Source organism: Emys orbicularis, chromosome 9 (assembly GCF_028017835.1).
Source record: "Emys orbicularis isolate rEmyOrb1 chromosome 9, rEmyOrb1.hap1, whole genome shotgun sequence".
NCBI classification, from domain to species: domain Eukaryota; kingdom Metazoa; phylum Chordata; order Testudines; family Emydidae; genus Emys; species Emys orbicularis.
In genome coordinates, this window is record NC_088691.1 from 57,712,429 (window position 1) to 57,731,406 (window position 18,978).

Genomic DNA, 18,978 nt, shown 5'->3' on the forward strand with positions numbered 1-18,978 from the left:
ATCCCGCAAATCCCACAAGAGAGACAGATTCTCCTCACCCCCCGCCCCCTAAAGCCACTAAAAACAAAAAACCTGGTTGGTTAAAATATATATATATTTAAATATATAGTTTAAACCATGTAAAAATAGTTTAACTCCTGTTATAACAGACACCAAATCTTTCTACTCCTTGGATAAATTGAAGTATTAAAACCTTTATTTAAAAAAAACCAACTTTACATTGCTGAAATTCTATTTATGACAAACTGACGAGAGATTAATGTTTTAGTGGGCAATTACCACCGGGGTTTTTTTGCCCACCCCATCCCGCCCACAACAAAGTACATTTTACCCACTACTGCTATTATGGCAGTGGGTCCTGTGGGAGCCCATCCCGCTGCAGGGCTCTGCCATACTGCTTACTCCCTAATGGAGTTTTATAAATCTCTCCTTACTTGTCACTGCAGCTTGTGCTTTCTCCACATCAAAGAACTGTCATGAGAGCCAGACTCTTCTTTAGGCAATCTCCTCCATGCCAAGCCCAACAGTCAGATGAAGGGCTAGATTGTATGATTAGGGAGAAGGAGGCAGGGCCAAGTGCAAACTTGTGGAAAAGGCCTGAAGATCAATCTTGCACTATCTTTCTGGCTGGCCCAGTGTGCGTGCCAGGCTGCTCTGGGACAGAGAGTGCAGCCTGACATGCAACCAGCCCTCCGTGGGTGTGACATGGCACCACCCCCTAAACAGGGCTTGGGGGGGTCAGTCAGTCACAGAACCTACCTCAAGGGGCTAACTCATAAGATTGGATGCTACCCTACGATCATCTGGTATCCTGTGCACATGCACTTCCCCTCACTCCCAGACATGGGCTTAAAACCAGAACTGTATAGCTACAGGCAGGAGAATTTCTCCCTTCCAAGTGTAATAGTTTAAAGTAAATTTGACTTGACCTGTATGCGTCAACATTTCGCCTGTACCTTATCAGAAGGCTACTTTTATTATTGGCTCAGAGCACAACACTTGTCCGTATTAGCCTGACAAATAAAAAGACAGCACAGTCAAATCCTCCTTCGCCAGCCTGTCATCCAGTGTCCTGTCCAAGTGTATCGCAGAGTGAAGGCTCACCAGCCTGCTCCCTGCTCCATCGCTTAATGAGGCTAGCAGGGGACTCTGCTTGCTAGCATTGACAGTGCAAGCAGACATGGTTGAAATGGAACTGGAGCAAAGCATTACTTTGACAGGCTGTACTGTGAATAGTTGGCTGATGTGTCCTAGGTTCAAACCTTTTCCGCTGACAGCAGCATGACATGAAACTGACTCCACAGCTCTCTCCCTTCCACTTAATTTTTTTTTATCCTTCCAGCTTAATACAGTAGCAGTAATGGCCTCTGCTTGTAGAGGATGGCACAGGGCTCTGCTAACAACTTCCCTAATGCCTTGTTTTAGGAAGTGAGTGGGTGAACTGGGCAATGGTAGGATGACCCTAGAGAGTCTTATTTCAAGCAATGGACTGGGAGGCAAGCGATCTGGGTTCAGTTCCCAGCTCTGCTAGACTCCCTGTGGCAAGTCAGTTAATCTTCCTGGACCTCAGTAATGGACCCTTATTTTTTCCCACCCTTTGTCTTGTCTATTTAAATTGTTAGCTGTTGAGGGACGGTCTCCTGCTATGTGTATGCTCAGCACATAACTTGACGGGGGTCCCAATCTGGGCTGGGGCCTTTAGACGCTACTGTAATACAGCAAGAATAGCCTGAAAGAGCAGGGATTAGATCTCTGTGCACTTCACACAATGCATGTCGCCAGGTCCTTTCGATGGAATTCTAGCTCTTCACTGTTCTTGTTGGTCTCCATGACTTTTACACTGGGCCAGTTGCAGAATGTTCTTAGGGCTTGTCTATAAGAACACAGTCCCTGGTAAGCTGAGTTGTGAATCTATCCTGTGCTAGCCTGCTGCGCGCTAACTAGCCATGTGGCCCCTGCTGCGGTGCACTAACCGTTCTGCAGTGCACTTTGATCCACTCTGAGTTGAACCGGGAGTAGATTAAAGCGGCCCGGGGAACGTTTAGTGCACGGCAGCAGGGCCCACAAGGACGTTTAGTGTGCCGCAGGCCAGTGCAGGGTGGATTGACGTCCCAGCCTGCTGCACACTAAGTGTTGGTACAGATAAGCTCTTGGAGCACGACCTTGATTCTGGAATTTGCTTCCCTATTGGATAGGCAAAGCCCAAGTTTGTTGATCTTCTGGGTGCACTCCTAGGCCTATTTGTACTCGTGCATTTCCTTGGTGGATGGCTTCGGTGGGGGGAATTTCTTCAGTTTTGTTTTTTACTGGCTCCTGTCAATTTGCGTTACTTCAGGCCTCAGAGGGCTGTTGCCTTGTGAAAGGATTAGAGCCACTCAGAAGTCTGAAAACATTGCGGCTAGGCACTACTGTAATACACACGATGGGTAACAACTGCTTATAGAAATTTTTAAATAAGTTATTTCAAAATGTAAATTTTCAGTACAGAACTGCTGGAGCCGGGTAACTCTGTGAAAGTTAATGGAGGTTGTATAGCTAATCCCTTCACCCAGCACTGAAAATGTCCCCCCTAACAATGGCAGAGGATAACAATATGTGTACTCTGTGTATCTCTGGGCAGGACTTTTCTGCTCACTGACAGTATTGTTCTACATATGCTCCTATATTTATATTCAATCATAACTGGACTTATCAATACTTCTCAGTCTGTAGAAAATCAGAACTGACTTGAACCTTCACCCATCTCTCAAAGTGAACCTGAACCAACCTGGCCTTTTTGCAGGTTCAAAAGTTTAGGCTACCATAACTTTTTAATCTTTTTTAAATTTTAGTGCAATTTCCTGCGTTCAGCCAGGACTGGAAGTGCCAGTCTAGGAGATAATATATCACAGCGCCTCTGACACAGCTGAGCCCATCAATAAATTGAAATCTCAGGAGAAAGCTTGTTCTTATGAGCTTTTGAGCCCCCGTGGACTTTGCATTTTAAACAAAACAGACAAACAAATAAAACTTCACTGATGAGAAAGAGTAGATTAAATCAGCAGTTCTCAAACAGTGGGTCGGGACACCAAAGTGGGTCGTGACCCAGTTTTAATGCAGTCGCCAGGGCTGGTATTAGACTTGCTGGGGCCCGGGGCTGAAGCCTGAGCCCCACTGCCTGGTGCCAAAGCCAAAGCCCACGGGCTTCAGCCCTGGGCGGTGGGGCTTGGGCTTCAGCTTCAGCCCTGGGCGGCAGGGCTCAGGTTACAGGCCCCCCCTGCCCGGGGCTGAAGCCCTTGGGCTTCGACATTGGTCCTCCCGCCTGGGGCGGAGGGGCTCGGGCAGGCTCAGGCTTTGGTCCCCCTCCTCCCCCCCGGGGTCATGAAGTAATTTTTGTTGTCAGAAGAGGGTCCTGGTGCAATGATGTTTGAGAACCGCTGGATTACTGTATTGTATGCTGAACAATTTTGCAAGGATTTTGCTGCTGAATTACTGGCAGTCTAATGGGAAAGCTCATTCTGGTGATAATAGAAAGAAAATAATTTTTTAGTGAGAGATTGCAGATGAATAGCTGTCAGGAACAGAATCACAACCCGTGACATGGGCCTGGAAGAAGAGATGTCATTTGGGTGGGTGGTGCCTGGAACGTTTGCTGCTTAGATCTTTACATTTTCTCTTCTAAATTGTTAATGCCTGTTTTGTGCAAAGGATCCCCCAGCAGAGTAAGTCATGCCCTGCGTGACTTGTTTGTGCCAGCTGTGCTGTGCCAATGGTGTGTTTCCTTCCTCTCTGTCCACTAGCATTCCAACAGTATAAGCTACACACAATGGCACCCTGCCTGTGCCAGTTGGGACTCCTTATTTATGTCCTTGTTTGTTGGCTGAAATTCCTTCCTCACAATTGTGCCCTGTCAACATCATCAATCACTCCCCCCAACCCCCCAATAGAATTTCACTCACCTGCTAATGAGAATCTGTCATGGCTGGTTCATTCTCTCCATGTGGTCATTTACCAGTGGATGAATATCCACTGACTCTGTACTATATTCCCAAAGATTTTTTAAAGGTAATTATGGCAAAGATCTGATTCTTGGAGTGGGAAATCCCTGCTGGCAATATCTACAACCTTCAGCCCCAGCGCTTTCTGTAACCAATCACTGCATGTTGGAAAGCAAAAGTTTTCCCTAGGACTTTGTTTACTTTAGTTTCCAGAGTCACCGCAAACATAATTTAAAGCAACAGTTCTCCCTTTATTCAGATAAGTCAGTGCAAACACACATCAAACGTCCTTCATGCTGTCTGGGTTGAAGGTTTAACTACAATGCATGAGTAACATGCCCAATAGAAATCTTTAATGACTGGGTGAAGATCTAAAAATTTGGACGATGTGCAAGAACTGCAAACTCAAATGAGTGGAAACAATCAATGGTATCTGTTTACATCTGGTAGGGCAAACTGGCTTAGACACTGCTATTGCTTTTCTAATGGCTGTAAATAATGCAATCTGATTGCTAAATTTTATGGTTATTTTTTAATTGCTGTTGTCTTTTAATTCCTTTTGTGTAGGTAGCTAGGCATTGATATGTATGAAGCAGAGCCAGTCTATTTTTGAATCTATTAATCAAAATTCCCTTTACAAAATGTTCTCTACAAAAAATACTTTGAGTTCTATGTAGGATTTGTACCTACATTTCTGTTGTCCCTAATCAGACTAATGGTCTCTGGCGGTGGCTTAGGCGTGATGTTTCAGATTCCTCTGGACAGCTATGCAATATCTAGGAAAGAGCTGATTTTTCCTGCTCCCTGAATAGATCAGTTGATAACTTGAAGTATGCAATTTTAATATTTCTTTTTGTAAAACCCAATACATCTCTACTGAAGTCAGTGCAAACCTTTCCATTGATTTTATGGATCAGGCCTTTAGCATAGTGTCATAGAAATGTAGGACTGAAAGGGGCCTCCACACTGAGGCAAGACAAAGGGCTAGTCTACACTGGCAATGCTAAAGCGCTGCCACGGCAGCGCTTTAACATGGCTTGTGTGGTCGCGGTGCAGTGCTGGGAGAGAGCTCTCCCAGTGCTTTAAAAAACCCACCTCCATGAGGGGCGTAGCTCCCAGCGCTGGGAGCATGGTTCCCAGCGCTGGTGCACTGTCTACACTGGCACTTTACAGCGCTGAAACTTGCTGCGCTCAGGGGGGTGTTTTTTCACACCCCTGAGCGAGAAAGTTGCAGCGCTGTAAATTGCCAGTGTAGATAAGCCCTTAGTTATCTCTCTAGACCAGTGTTGCTCAACCTTTTTGATACCAGGGACTGGCTTGCTCTGCCTTCCTAAACTGTGTCAGGGAGATCTCAGGGACCGATCGTTGAGAAACCCTGATCAATGTTTGTCTGACCTCTTCTTAAAAACCTCCAATGACAGAGATTCCACAACCCTCTAGGTAATTTGTTCCAGTGCTTAACTACCCCTACAATTAGAATGTTTTCCTCAAGTCTAACCTAAATCTCCCTTGTTGCAATTTTAGCCCATGACTTCTTGCCCTGTACAACTATATCATAAATGTTTGTTGGTCATAAAATTATCCGATCTCTTTTAAGATCTGGCTCCTGTATTCTGGAATCTGGTCTCCTGCCTCACTGACTTCCACCAGTTAATGGACCATACGCTCAGTTGGGTCAATTGGTGCTGCTCCACTGAAGCAATTGGAACTGTGCCGATGTACTTAAACTGAGGATCCAGCCCTGGGGGTGCAATGCAATCAGCAGTCTGTTCCAAGATTATTAATCTAGGCCGAGATCTAGATGGATCTTGTGTGGAGATTGTGAGCAGTACAAGCTGAGTTTCTGGGTCTGTGAGCTAGTGTTTGTGGGTGTCCAGCAGTTTCAATGAAGACTTCACTGGATTCATGATTTGTCTCCATCATGAGACATACTACAGCATGAAGCTGGATAGTCTTTTATTTCTTTTAAACCCACTTGCCATTAGCTGCATTCAACGTCTCCTTGCTATAGTAGAATGGAGCAGTGTAAAGATGATCTGGTTTTGTTGTACCCTTCAGGATCTAAAAATCTCTCAGTTGACTCCTCTATGATTCTTCCCCTTATAAGACTAAATAAATCCTGAGTTTACAATTTCTCCTTGTATGCAAACCTCATTATATCTCTAACCAGCTTCCTTGGCCTTCTCTGGGCCTTGCCAATCTCACTGGTTTTTAAATATATAATTATTTCCCCCTCAGATCAATACAGCAAAACAAATACATGGTGCAATGTATAACACAAAATGTTAATGGTACATATAAGGGATTCCAGGAACATCGCTAGCCAGAGCAGGAAGCCTGGGAGCTCTATCCGCAGGAAGGAGCAGTGACCATGGGAACAATTGCCTAAAGAAATGAACTCCCTCCCTGAACTGCCAAAAGCCCCTCTTGCCTCAAAGGGCTGGAGTAGCAAGTAATCTTGTGACAGTAGGATCCATGCAAATCCAGACTATATTGTTGACCCTTGGCCTGAGTGATTAGGCACTATTTGGGGCCTTGCCAGGATATCTCTCGTAGGAGGAGACATTGATGATAGTCAGGTATTTCTGTTGTGCAACACTGTTTTATTTACAAAACATGTACACAAAGTGCTGTTTCCCTGGACACAGTAGGAACAAACAACAGCAGGCAGTTTCATTGCTCAGAAAGGCAAGTTTGTCTTTTCCAGCCAGTCCTGTGCCCCAAGGCTTCCTCCTAGGGCCACATTCACCACTTCACCTCTGGCTTCCTCTTGGCTTTCTGCTTAGACACACTGCAACCAGTCAATGCCCCAGTCCCTGTGTTTCCGCTTGGTCCCTAGGGACAGCGGCGGCTCCGGGCACCAGCGCTCCAAGCGTGTGCCTGGGGCGGCAAGCCGCAGGGGGCGCCCTGCCGGTCCCTGTGGGGGTGCAGTCAGGCAGCCTTCGGCGGCACACCTGTGGTAGGTCCGCGGATTCGGCGGCAATTCGGCAATGCAGCCAAAGGCTGCCTGACTGCCGTGCTTGGGGCGGCAAAAAAGCTAGAGCCGCCCCTGCCTAGGGAAACCCCAGGCTGCACGGGCTTTGCCATGTGCCTTGGGCAATGGCTTCTTTTGTTTCAGCTATTGCTACACCAACGGGCATTTAATTGTTCCTTTATTTAGCCTGAAAGAATGGTTGTTAGCACACCCATCAACTTTACCTAGGTCATTTGTGATTGATGGCAGTCATTAACACCTTCCAACATAACACTATATACTATTTTTTTTTTTTTTTTGGTAGAGCATCAGACTTTTAATCTGAGGGTCCAGGGTTCAAATCCCTGGTCAGGTGATAAACTACTCACTATATACTAAACTCCCTGCACTGGTGTTGCATTTCTAGCAATTGTCAAAGTCAGTGAATTCAGTTTTCAGCATTTTGCAAGGGGAATATAACTTGCATTGATAATTTTTAATTGAATAGATCTCAGTCCTTCATTAAGTGTAGCCTTTCTTACAGTCCTATTAATCTCTTTCCACATGAACTCACCAGTATTCACTTCTACATTCCTTTTCCCAGTTTTCTTTTCCACTAAGTCAGGAACTACCTGCTAGATCTTAAGAGGTAGCACCCGAAACTGAACACAGTATCCAAACGAGAGGGCTCCATTGTTCAAATACTGTCATTATATTATGTTCTGGATTATTTTTACATCCCTTATTAATGCACCCACGCATCCTATTTGCATTTTTTTTATAACTTACCTTTTTAAAAAAAAAATTCTCATTACAACTGTCAGATTTAAGAGCAAAGAAATAACAAGTGTAGAACAATAGATGTGAAGGGTTTGGTTCTTCCTCTAGTTAATGCCATTGACTCTGACGGAGTCACTCCTGATTTTCATTGGAATGAGTGGAACATCAGGGTCTACACTGAGAAACACGTTTTTCCATGGATAGTGAAAAGCAGTTTAATAAATAATTGCAGTGTACAATGTGTTGTCTGGATAAACCTCTTTCTTTTTTTTTTCCTGGCAGAGAGAATAGAAGTGCTGAAATCCCCACTGCTGTAGATTTTTCAAAGTGGGCCAGACAAAGCAAGAGAAAATGCACTGTAGGGAACAATTCTGCAGTGGCAGGGAGATGGGATTGGAACTCTTTGCATCTCTCTCACCCCAGTCCATGTGGGTGCACCTTTCTTCCCACACCGAGCACTACTGAGGTTCCATTAAGGTGCAAGAGTTCACTCCGATGAAGCTAGTGGCTGGATTAGGGCCACAGTCTTTACTTACAGTAGTGATCCCCAATCTTTTCCACCCTGGGACCTCCTCCCATGTATCGGCAGGCACTCCCTGACATCTGGTTGCAACCCCTCTCTGGGCTGAGAACCCATGACTTGTATAATACTCAGGCAAACCAACCCCAGGTCTCACGAACACTTTGAAATGAACTGCTATCTAAGAGACTGAATAAACATTACAAAGGGACAACAGGACCCCGAAGAAAAACATCCCATCTGACTTTTTAGCCATTAACTAGAACACAGCCATCCTGCCCCCCTCCCCCGTTACTCCTGTTGAATAGCTCTGACTCACATGAGTATCCTAACTGCTATTGCTAGAAAGTTAAATGTCTTTCTTCTTAACTGATCCAGTTCAGATGAAATGTCTTCTTGTATGTGAAAGTGATTCAGATTTAACTCTGGATTTGGGTCACTTATCCACACTAACTGCCAATTCTCTTTCTCTCAAAGGATCCTGCCTGGTCTAGTATGTAGGGAGACGTCTAGTGGTGAGCCTTCACTGTACATAACCAGTTCAGTGTGTTTTTGCCCCCCCTCCGTGCAGCTTCCAGGAGACTCTGTGGGTGAGGTGTTTCTTTTAATCTGTATACCTCTGAACTGTTTTTCTGTAAGGGTGAGCATTGTAATCAGCGAGTAAGTGCATTAAGCTTTTGTGGAATCTCTTAGGAATGTCATTTGAGCTGCACTCCACCAAAGGTATAGTAGGGAAAGTGTTGATTTGTCTGTGTAAGTGCCTCTGCAGTGCAGGGTGGGCCTTATACTATGGACTATAGGACATGCCTCCCACAGGACAGTGACTTGAAAAGAAGAGCTTGATTGATTGTTTAAGAAAGGACATGCTAGGGCAGGTTGGACCCCCCCGGCAAACATGGTATTAAGTTTTTACTACAGGTATGTCTTTCAATTTACAACCTCGCTAGAAGTCTCAGGGCCAGTTCAATGGTGGGTTAAATTAGGCGCTTTTCCCTTTTCTAACTCAGAATGCTTTTAATGATCTTGGGTTTGTATTGTGGACATGTCTCACAAACGGTTCCCCCTTTGCTCTGACTTTGAGTGGGATACACTGGGCAAAAGTGCTGTGCTGGAAGGAATTACTGGCTGCCTGGCTCTTTAAGAAATCTCATGACCTAATCCGGGTTTAGCCCAGACTCTGTTCAAGGTGGCACACAAATTTTCTTGTTTTGTGAGATTTCTCTGATGGTATGACACAGCAGAAAGATGCGAATGTCAGACAGGAAGCACTCCCTAGTCCAACATTGAGCTAGAAAGGAGGTTGACTGGATTCCTGTGCTCATCTTGAATGGATGCTAGGTACAGCTCCCGAAGGAAAAGACTCTGAATTAGAGTTCTGTACTCATCTGCAACAGATTCTGGCTCCTATACATTGTTGGGTTTTTTCAATACTGAATAACAAACATACTTGCTTTCTGGGGCTGTATCTCAAATCCCTTCGGGAACGGAGTTTTTCCAGGGCAGAGCAGCAGAGCCCTCTAATGAGGACAGAGAGGGCACAACTCCCTCTGCATGTTGCCTCCCAGTTAAAGCAAGCTGGCATTTTAACTTAGGCCCAGATTTACATTTAGTAGGAACAAGCTTTTACAGAAGCTGAGGCCAGTGGTGCAGTGTTTGCATTGTTATTTTAAATTGTTCTCCAAGAGAGCTGTGTTACAGCCCACCACCATTCCCCGGCTGTCAAATGGGCTGGCTCTACCATATAAGCAGGCCACAGGGACTGTCGAAGGGGGCAGAGGGAAGGAGGCAACAAGGGCCCCGTTCTGACGTATGAATTGGGCTTATTCTGAAGCTCGAATGCAGCATTGGTTGGGTCTCTGTGTTAATCCATTTTGCTCTCTGGATGTGCTGGATACAATCGCTTTGTCCTGGATCTCAGGGTACTTCAGGCACTTGTCAAACTTCTGCGTAGCACCTTGAGTGACACTTTCACACGCTGCCTCTTTGATCCCTCTCCCCCTTCTTAGCTGGCCTGTGCCTCACTTTCGCTCATCTCCTCTTTCTCTTTTTTTTGCCCCACCCTACAGATCCTCAGCTCTGACAGCTACCTCTAGTGACCAAAAGAGAAAGTGCAGGTGCAGTCCTTCCTCCTTGCTGCTCTGTAGGTCACAGAGTAACATCAGGGATGAATGTGTGACCCTCAGCAGGTGTGTCCATCCTCCGACAGAACCAGCACAGCATGTTGTACAGCTTGAATTCCGCCAACGCCAGGAAAAGGACTTTCAAACCTTCCATGTAGTCCCTTGTTGGGAGTTTGTGTTTTATTTCTCTTCCTTTCCCCAGGAGGATGCATTTCCCCCAGTTTCCCTCCTATTGCAGTGCCAATGCTGTTCCCTTTAAGAGGGTGTGACTTCAGTGTCAGAAATTCTGGCTTGAAAAAGAACTAACCCTGTACTAAAAATCTTTACTGTAAAGAGTATAAAGCTTATTAAGAGAATCTAGCGGCTGCTACTTTGCCAGGCAGTGCCACAGAACAGGACTAGAGGAATCGCCCTCTGAAGTTCGGCGAAGTAGAAAGGCTGAAGGCTGTTTACAGATAAATTTCAGGGTAAACTGCAATGTCTCTGTAGTCTCTGATATAAACTGTCATCCTCTTTCTTTCCCGCTGATGCTGTCCAGGGGCCCTAGACTTGCTGCCACTACTGCAGCAATTCTCAACCTTTTCCACCCAGTGACCTCCTCTTATGTCCTGGGACAGCCTCTCTTGTTTGGCAAATGTGGGAAGTGCAGGGGGCTGTGTCCCTCTGACACCTGATTGTGACACTGAGGTTGAGCACCCCTGTGCTGCTGCACGTGGAGGGCACTGAGCGCAGTGGGACTAGGTAGATGTGCAATGAAGATGGGAGAACAGGTACTCAGACGCTTTCCTCTGCCTTTAACCCAAAGAACAGAACGTAGGGAGCCCTTTGGAGCAGAGCTCTGCTGTGCAGAAGAGGTACACCACTGTGTGGGCTCCCCAAATTCCAGGCCTTCTGTGCAGTGGAGTTGTAACAGCCGTGTGGGACAGGATTTGCCTCTCTGGAGTAGACTTCTCTCTTAGTCATTGGTCTGGATTGACGGTGATTCTGTGGCTTGTAAGGTAGCTCTGCAAAAGGCACAGTTGGTCTTAGATTAATACAATATAGTCCAAACAATTTCTGCCTAGCAATGCTAGTTCAAAATTCTCAGTGGTTTCAGGGTGTGTGTAGGGAGCCAGGGTGGCTGCCCTCCGAACCTGAGGGTAAAGGGCCGCTCTCTCAGCCTGAGTGAGCGGGGCCAGGCCAAGCTCGCTCCACCCCCCGGAAGGGGAGGGGTGGAACAGGAAGTATAAAGGGCGGGGCCCTTATCTCAGTCAGGGCAGCACCAGGGAGGGAGGCAGATGTAGACCGCGGGCTGCTCCCTTCAGACCCTGCTGCCACGCCAGGGGAGGCCCTGGACCAGTGGAAACCTCACCTGGAGGAAGGACTGGGGCTGCCAGAACTGCCCGCCGCCGAGTACCCAGAGGGACTGGAGGAGCCGCAGGGGGAGCTGGAGCTGCCAGCAGCCGAGGACCGGGAGGAGCTGGAGGAGCCTGAACCCGAGGGGGAGCTGGAGCTGTCAACAGCGGACTACCCCGACGCACTGGCGGGACCAGAGGGATTTGGACGAGCAATCGGGTAGGAAGGAGCCCAGGGACAGAGCTGCACAGTGGTGAGTCTATATAGCGGAAGGACCCCGCTGACCCAGTGGCGGGACCCTCGTCCTGCCACTATCAGGGCCCTGGGCTGGAACGCAGTGGTGTAGGGTGGGCCTGTGTTCCCCTACCCGGCCGACCCACGCTGGGACCTTTGCCGGCGCTCCCCTGCCTGAGGGGCGCGCTACGGACCTTTGCCGGTGCTCCCCTGCCTGAGGGGCGCGCTACGGACCTTTGCTGGCGCTCCCCTGCCTGAGGGGCACGCTACGAACCTTTGCCGGCGCTCCCCTGCCTGAGGGGCACGCTACGGACCTTTGTCGGCGCTCCCCTACGCCCTGAGGGGCACGCTACGGACCTTTGCCGGCGCTCCCCTGCCTGAGGGACGCGCTACGGACCTTTGCCGGCGCTCCCCTACGCCCTGAGGGGCGCGCTACGGACCTTTGCCGGCGCTCCCCTACGCCCTGAGGGGCGCGCTACGGACCTTTGCCGGCGCTCCCCTGCCTGAGGGGCGCGCTACGGACCTTTGCCGGCGCTCCCCTGCCTGAGGGGTGGGCTACGGACCTTTGCCGGCTCTCCCCTGCCTGAGGGACGCGCTATGGACCTTTGCCGGCGCTCCCCTGCCTGAGGGGTGCGCTACGGACCTTTGCCGGCGCTCCCCTGCCTGAGGGGTGCGCTACGGACCTTTGCCGGCGCTCCCCTGCCTGAGGGGTGCGCTACGGACCTTTGCCGGCGCTCCCCTGCCTGAGGGGTGCGCTACGGACCTTTGCCGGCGCTCCCCTGCCTGAGGGGTGCGCTACGGACCTTTGCCGGCGCTCCCCTGCCTGAGGGGCGCGCTACTCATCTTTGCCGGTGCTCCCCTGCCTGAGGGGCGCTACAGACACTGGCTGGCGTCCTTCCCGCCGCTAATTCCCAGTGGCAGAGGCGTGACCCAGGCCGGCCAGTGACGTCATAGCTCCCCACCGCCCCCTAGCGGGTAGGTGGACCGACACCGATCACAAGTGGTGGAGAATGTGGGCAGCGCCCCCATCCCTGCCGGAAGGGATTAGAGCAAGGAGGCAGCGGCAGCCCCTAAACGGAATATGGAGATGGAGAGGCTTATCAAGGTGCTGGCTGAGACTCAGCAGCAGCAACAACTCATACAGCAGCTGGGTACCCACCAGCAGCAGTTACTTCAGACCTTGGGGGCCCAGCACCGTGAACAACAGACCCAATGTTTCCAGCAACTTGCCACCCTGTGGCCGAGCCCCGGTGGAGCCCAACCGGGCGGGGCGGTCACCCCCAACCCCCATGCTCCACCAATCCGTCTGGCCAAGATGGGGCCTGAGGATGACCCAGAGGCTTATCTGGTGACCTTCGAGCAGGTTGCTGCAGTAGCTGGTTGGGCTCCGGACCAATGGGCAACCCTGCTTGCCCCCTATCTAACGGGGCCGGCCCAGAAGGCTTACCAGGGGCTACCAGATGATGAGGCCCGTGTTTATGCCCGAGTAAAAGCGGCTATCCTGGATGCCTTCGACATCACCCCGGAGACCTTTCGGCGACGGTTTCGGGGAAAGCTTTATCCCCCGGGTGCCCGGCCCCGGGCCGTGGCCCAGGAATTAAAGGATGCAGCGTGCCGATGGCTACAACCCGAGCATCGAACTGTGGCTGAGGTGACAGAACAGATCATCCTCGAGCAATTCGTGCATATCCTCCCGACTCCAGGGAGGGCGTGGGTGTTGCGGCACTGACCTCAAACTCTAAGTGCAGCTGTCACGCTTATGGAGAACTTTCTAGAGGCCGAGGCCCCAATAGGACCGGCAGCCCGGGCCCCAAGTTCGGGACCCAGCACTCAGAAGCCTGAAAGGGGGTCCACCCCCAAAGTCGACATGCCAACTCGAGCCCGATGACCAAACGGCGGCGGCACTGCTTTTTCCCGATGGCCCGATGCTCCACAGCCCACGCCGTCCGGACGCTTGACCCATCCATCGGGCCCCGGCCAGCCGCGCGGCCGGGGCGCACAGAGGTAGGACCTTGCTTTCGGTGTGGCGAGTACGGTCACCTGCAACGAGACTGTACGGCGATGGAATGCGACTTTGGCCGGGTGTACACCGGGGAGCGCCGGGCCCGCCCGCCGTCCGCGGCCAAACTGACGGCCCCCATGGGCATCGCCGGGACACCCGTTTTGGGTCTAATTGATTCGGGCTGTGGGCAGACTCTTGTCCGCCAGTCCCTCCTCCCGGATACCGAGCGGATCACTGGGGAGGTACGGATACAGTGTATACATGGAGATGTGAAACCGTACCCCACGGTTCAGGTCCCTCTCACGGTGAACGGGGCAATTCAGTTAATGAACGTGGCAGTGGCCCCATCCCTTGCCTACCTGATCATCCTGGGCCGGGACTGGCCAGACTTCATCGAGGTGCTCCGGTCCCTATCTCCGGAAGAGGCGTTCAAGGGAGCTTCCTCTGCGACGGACCCAGGCCCCGGGCTGTGTCCCGACCCCGGCGTTGACCCATCCTTTTCACCCAGGCAAGACGGCCGGGAGACGGGGGGCCCCCCCGGTGGACATTATGGACTTTAGCTGAGACTAAAGGGAAGACCCTACGCTCCGGTTTGCCTATGAACAGCTGGCACGGGTAGAGGGGAAGGTCGTGGAGGCCCAGCGGGCGACCCAATGGCCTAGATTTGAACTCAATCAGGATCGTCTCTACCGCGTGGAGCGAGACCCTCAAACCCAAGAGGTCCGGACCCAACTCGTGGGCGGTCCTGAAGCTAGGACCCTGAAGCTAGCCCATGACATCCCGGCCGCAGGCCATTTAGGTCTGGAGAAAACCGCGGCTAGGGTCCTGGCCAAGTTCTTCTGGCCCGGCATCCATCGCGAGGTGAAGGATTACTGTGGGTCATGCCCGGACTGCCAACACACCGCCCCGGCCGGGGTCCGGAAGGCCCCCCTGGTCCCGTTACCAACGATGGGCGTTCCGTTTGAACGAGTAGCGATGGACCTGGTCAGACCCTTCCCGAAAAGTCAGGCGGGCTACCAATATATCCTTGTCTTGATGGACTACGCCACCCACTTCCCCGAGGCTGTCCCCTTAAGAAGTATCACTGCCCACACTATTGCGGCAGAGCTCGTGAAGATCTTCGCCAGGGTAGGCCTCCCTCGGGAGATACTCACTGACCAAGGGACCAACTTTACCTCTAAGTTATTCCGTCAGGTGTGTGCCCTGCTAGGGATTAAGAAACTGCAGACCTCGGTTTACCATCCCCAGACTGATGGGTTAGTTGAACGTTTTAACTGGACCCTGAAGGGAATGTTGCGACGCTTCCCCACCCGGGACCTCCGTCAGTGGGATCAACTACTCCCCCCTTTACTACTGGCGGTTCGGGAAGTTCCGCAGGCTTCCACGAAGTTCTCTCCATTTGAGCTCCTCTATGGGCGACGACCCCGCGGAGTAATGGACCTCCTGAGAGAAACTTGGGAACGTACACCATCCTCAACGCAGGGCCTCTTACAATACATCTTACAGCTGCAGGAGCGGCTGGCCCGGGCGGGTGAGCTCGCGAGGGAGAACTTAAACACAGCCCAGAGGGGCCAGGAGCAGCAATATAATCGGGGTACCCAGGTCCGATTATTTGCCCCAGGCGACCGAGTCCTCCTCCTGCTCCCCTCGGAGGAATCAAAACTTTTTGCCCGCTGGCAGGGCCTGTATGAAGTCCTTCGCCAATTGGGGCCTGTCACTTACGAAATCCAGCAACCTGATCACCGGAAGGGAAAGCAGATTTATCATGTAAATCTTTTAAAACCCTGGCGGGAACGGGAAGGACTACTAATTGCCCCATACCCGCCTGAACCAGACCTTGGGCCACAACCCCCCGAAGAGTCTGATAATGGGGAACCACAGCTAGCCGAGACGCTCACCGCCGAGCAGTGAGAACAGGCCCTCTGCCTAGTGAAGGCGTTCCCCAGGACCTTCACCACGAAGCCCGGACGGACTACGCTCGCCTACCATGCAATCCAGACCGACCCCGGGGTGGTGGTCCAAGAGACGACCCGGCCATTGCCTAGGCGAATGCGAGAGGCCGTGGAGGAGGAAGTCCAGGCTATGTTGGGACTGGGTGTTATTGAGCATTCCCAGAGCGAATGGCGGAGCCCCGTCGTCCTCGTCCCAAAGCTAGATGGGAGCCGGCAGTTCTGTATTGACTTTCGGAGAGTCAACGCCATTTCAAAGTTTGATGCATATCCAATGCCCCGCGTCGATGAGCTCCTTGACCGGCTTGGAGAAGCCTGCTATATCACCACGTTAGATCTCACCAAGGGGTACTGGCAGATCCCCTTGGAACCTCGATCCAAGGAGAAGACCGCGTTTGCCACCCCTTCAGGGCTGTACCAGTTTACCCGGATGCCTTTCGGCCTCCATGGGGCCCCAGCAACCTTCCAGCGCTTGATGGATCGGATTTTGCAACCACACACCAAGTACGCCGCCGCCTACCTGGATGATGTGGTCATCCATGGCAGTAACTGGGAGGAACATCTCAACCAAGTGGCGGCTGTCCTCCGGGACCTCCGCGCCGCCGGCCTCACAGCCAATCCCCAAAAATGCCGAATCAGACGGGAAGAAACCACTTATCTGGGGTACACCCTGGGGCGGGGACAGGTATGCCCCCTCATTGGGAAGGTTCAAGCACTCCAGGAATGTCAGGTGCCAACCACGAAGAGGCAGGTGCATCAATTCTTGGGCCTAGCCGGTTATTACCGGCGGTTCGTACCCCACTTCGCAACCATTACGGCCCCTCTGACAGAACTCCTGACCAAAGATAGCCCTCGCAGAGTGTGCTGGTCTGACGACTGCGAGGAGGCCTTTCAAACTGTCAAAGACCGCCTGTGTAGCGAGCCAGTACTCTTCAGCCCAGACTTTCATCGTGACTTCATTGTTCAGACCGATGCCTCCGGCGTGGGGCTTGGGGCGGTCCTCTCACAGGAGGTGGACAGGGAGGAGCACCCTATTGTTTACATCAGTCGGAAACTGTTCCCCCAGGAGCGGAACTACTCCATCCTTGAGAAAGAGGCCCTAGCTGTTAAGTGGGCGGTTGATGCCCTCCGCTACTACCTCCTCGGGGCCCCCTTTATAATGGTTACAGATCATGCACCCCTGAAGTGGCTCAACAAGATGAAGGACGCGAATGCCCGCCTTCAGTGATGGTATCTTACTCTACAACCCTATGCCTTCACAATCTGCCATCGGGCGGGACGGGACAACGCCAATGAGGACTTTCTCTCCCGTCTGGGGGAGGCTGAGGATGCCAGCTCCGAGGTTCGGGAGCTGGATTTGAGGGGTGGGGTATGTAGGGAGCCAGGGTGGCTGCCCTCCGAACCTGAGGGTAAAGGGCCGCTCTCTCAGCCTGAGTGGGCGGGGCCAGGCCAAGCTTGCTCCACCCCCTGGAAGGGGAGGGGTGGAACAGGAAGTATAAAGGGCGGGGCCCTTATCTCAGTCAGGGCAGCACCAGGGAGGGAGGCAGACGCAGACCGCGGGCTGCTCCCTTCAGACCCTGCTGCCACACCAGGGGAGGCCCTGGACCAGTGGAAACCTCACCTGGAGGAAGGACTGGGGCTGCCAGAATTGCCCGCCGCCGAGTACCCAGAGGGACTGGAGGAGCCGCAGGGGGAGCTGGAGCTGCCAGCAGCCGAGGACCGGAAGGAGCTGGAGGAGCCTGAGCGGGAGCTGGAGCTGCCAACAGCGGACTACCCCGACGCACTGGCGGGACCAGAGGGATTCGGACAAGCAATCGGGTAGGAAGGAGCCCAGGGACAGAGCTGCACAGTGGTGAGTCTATATAGCGGAAGGACCCCGCTGACCCAGTGGCGGGACCCTCGTCCTGCCACTATCAGGGCCCTGGGCTGGAACGCAGTGGTGTAGGGTGGGCCTGCGTTCCCCTACCCAGCCGACCCACGCCGGGACCTTTGCCGGCGCTCCCCTGCCTGAGGGGCGCGCTACTGACCTTTGCCGGCGCTCCCCTGCTTGAGGGGCGCACTACTGACCTTTGCCGGCGTTCCCCTGCCTGAGGGGCGCGCTACGGACCTTTGCCGGCGCTCCCCTGCCTGAGGGGCGCGCTACAGACACTGGCTGGCGTCCTTCCCGCCGCTAATTCCCCAGTGGCAGAGGCGTGACCCAGGCTGGCCAGTGACGTCGTAGCTCCCCACCGCCCCCTAGCGGGTAGGTGGACCGACACCAATCACAGTGTGAAAATACACACACATTCTTTGCTTATATCTCCTGTAGTGCAATGGCTCATGATCAGCACTGCCCCTTCAAGTCATGATAAAATGGGCCTATGTAGTGCAAAGTGGGGGATAAAGCTTACTGAGTAAATACACCTGGTGAGTTATTGATAGTCTCGCCACTGTAAAGGCTGTCAGCAAAAGCTGCACAGTTAGACAAGCTGCTAAATGCATCTTCTTTTCTCTTGTAGAGCAGAAAAACTCAGACTGCTCCAGATTACTCTCCAGGTGGACGAAGTTCTCTCTCTGGTTCTACAGCCTTATCAGAGAACTCCATTGTACCTACACGTACTACTAGAAGAGCAAGATCTCCTCAGAAGGGGTATGGGTCCTGCATGTGACTAGTAGCGCCAGTAGCACTTCCAAAGATGTGTGTATAAGTGGATATGGCGCTCCCTCATTGAAAGTGTTGCAAGAACCCACTCAAATAGGAGGCACTTTGAATCCCTTCCTCGGTGTAATGTCTCCTGCTTCCTGCCACTCCACCACACACTGCTTCAGAGCCCATGGGCCTGGCTCTCCTTTATGCAGAATTAACTCCACTGAAGTCAGTGGATTTGCACCAAGGCAGCGCAAGGAGGAGAAGAATCTGGAACGTTCATTTTGTTGCAAGGTTACATGGAGCAGAGCCACACAATACTGGCCCACAGACCCTACAGAGGCTGAATTCTGAGCTTGTGATGCACAACTGTCTTCCCCTGCATCCCTTTGTGTTCTCTTCTCTCGCCAGCCCTCCCATCAAATAAGTGATACAACACCTCTGCTCCCCTGCCCCATCATGGCACTGCCAAGTGCAGAGTC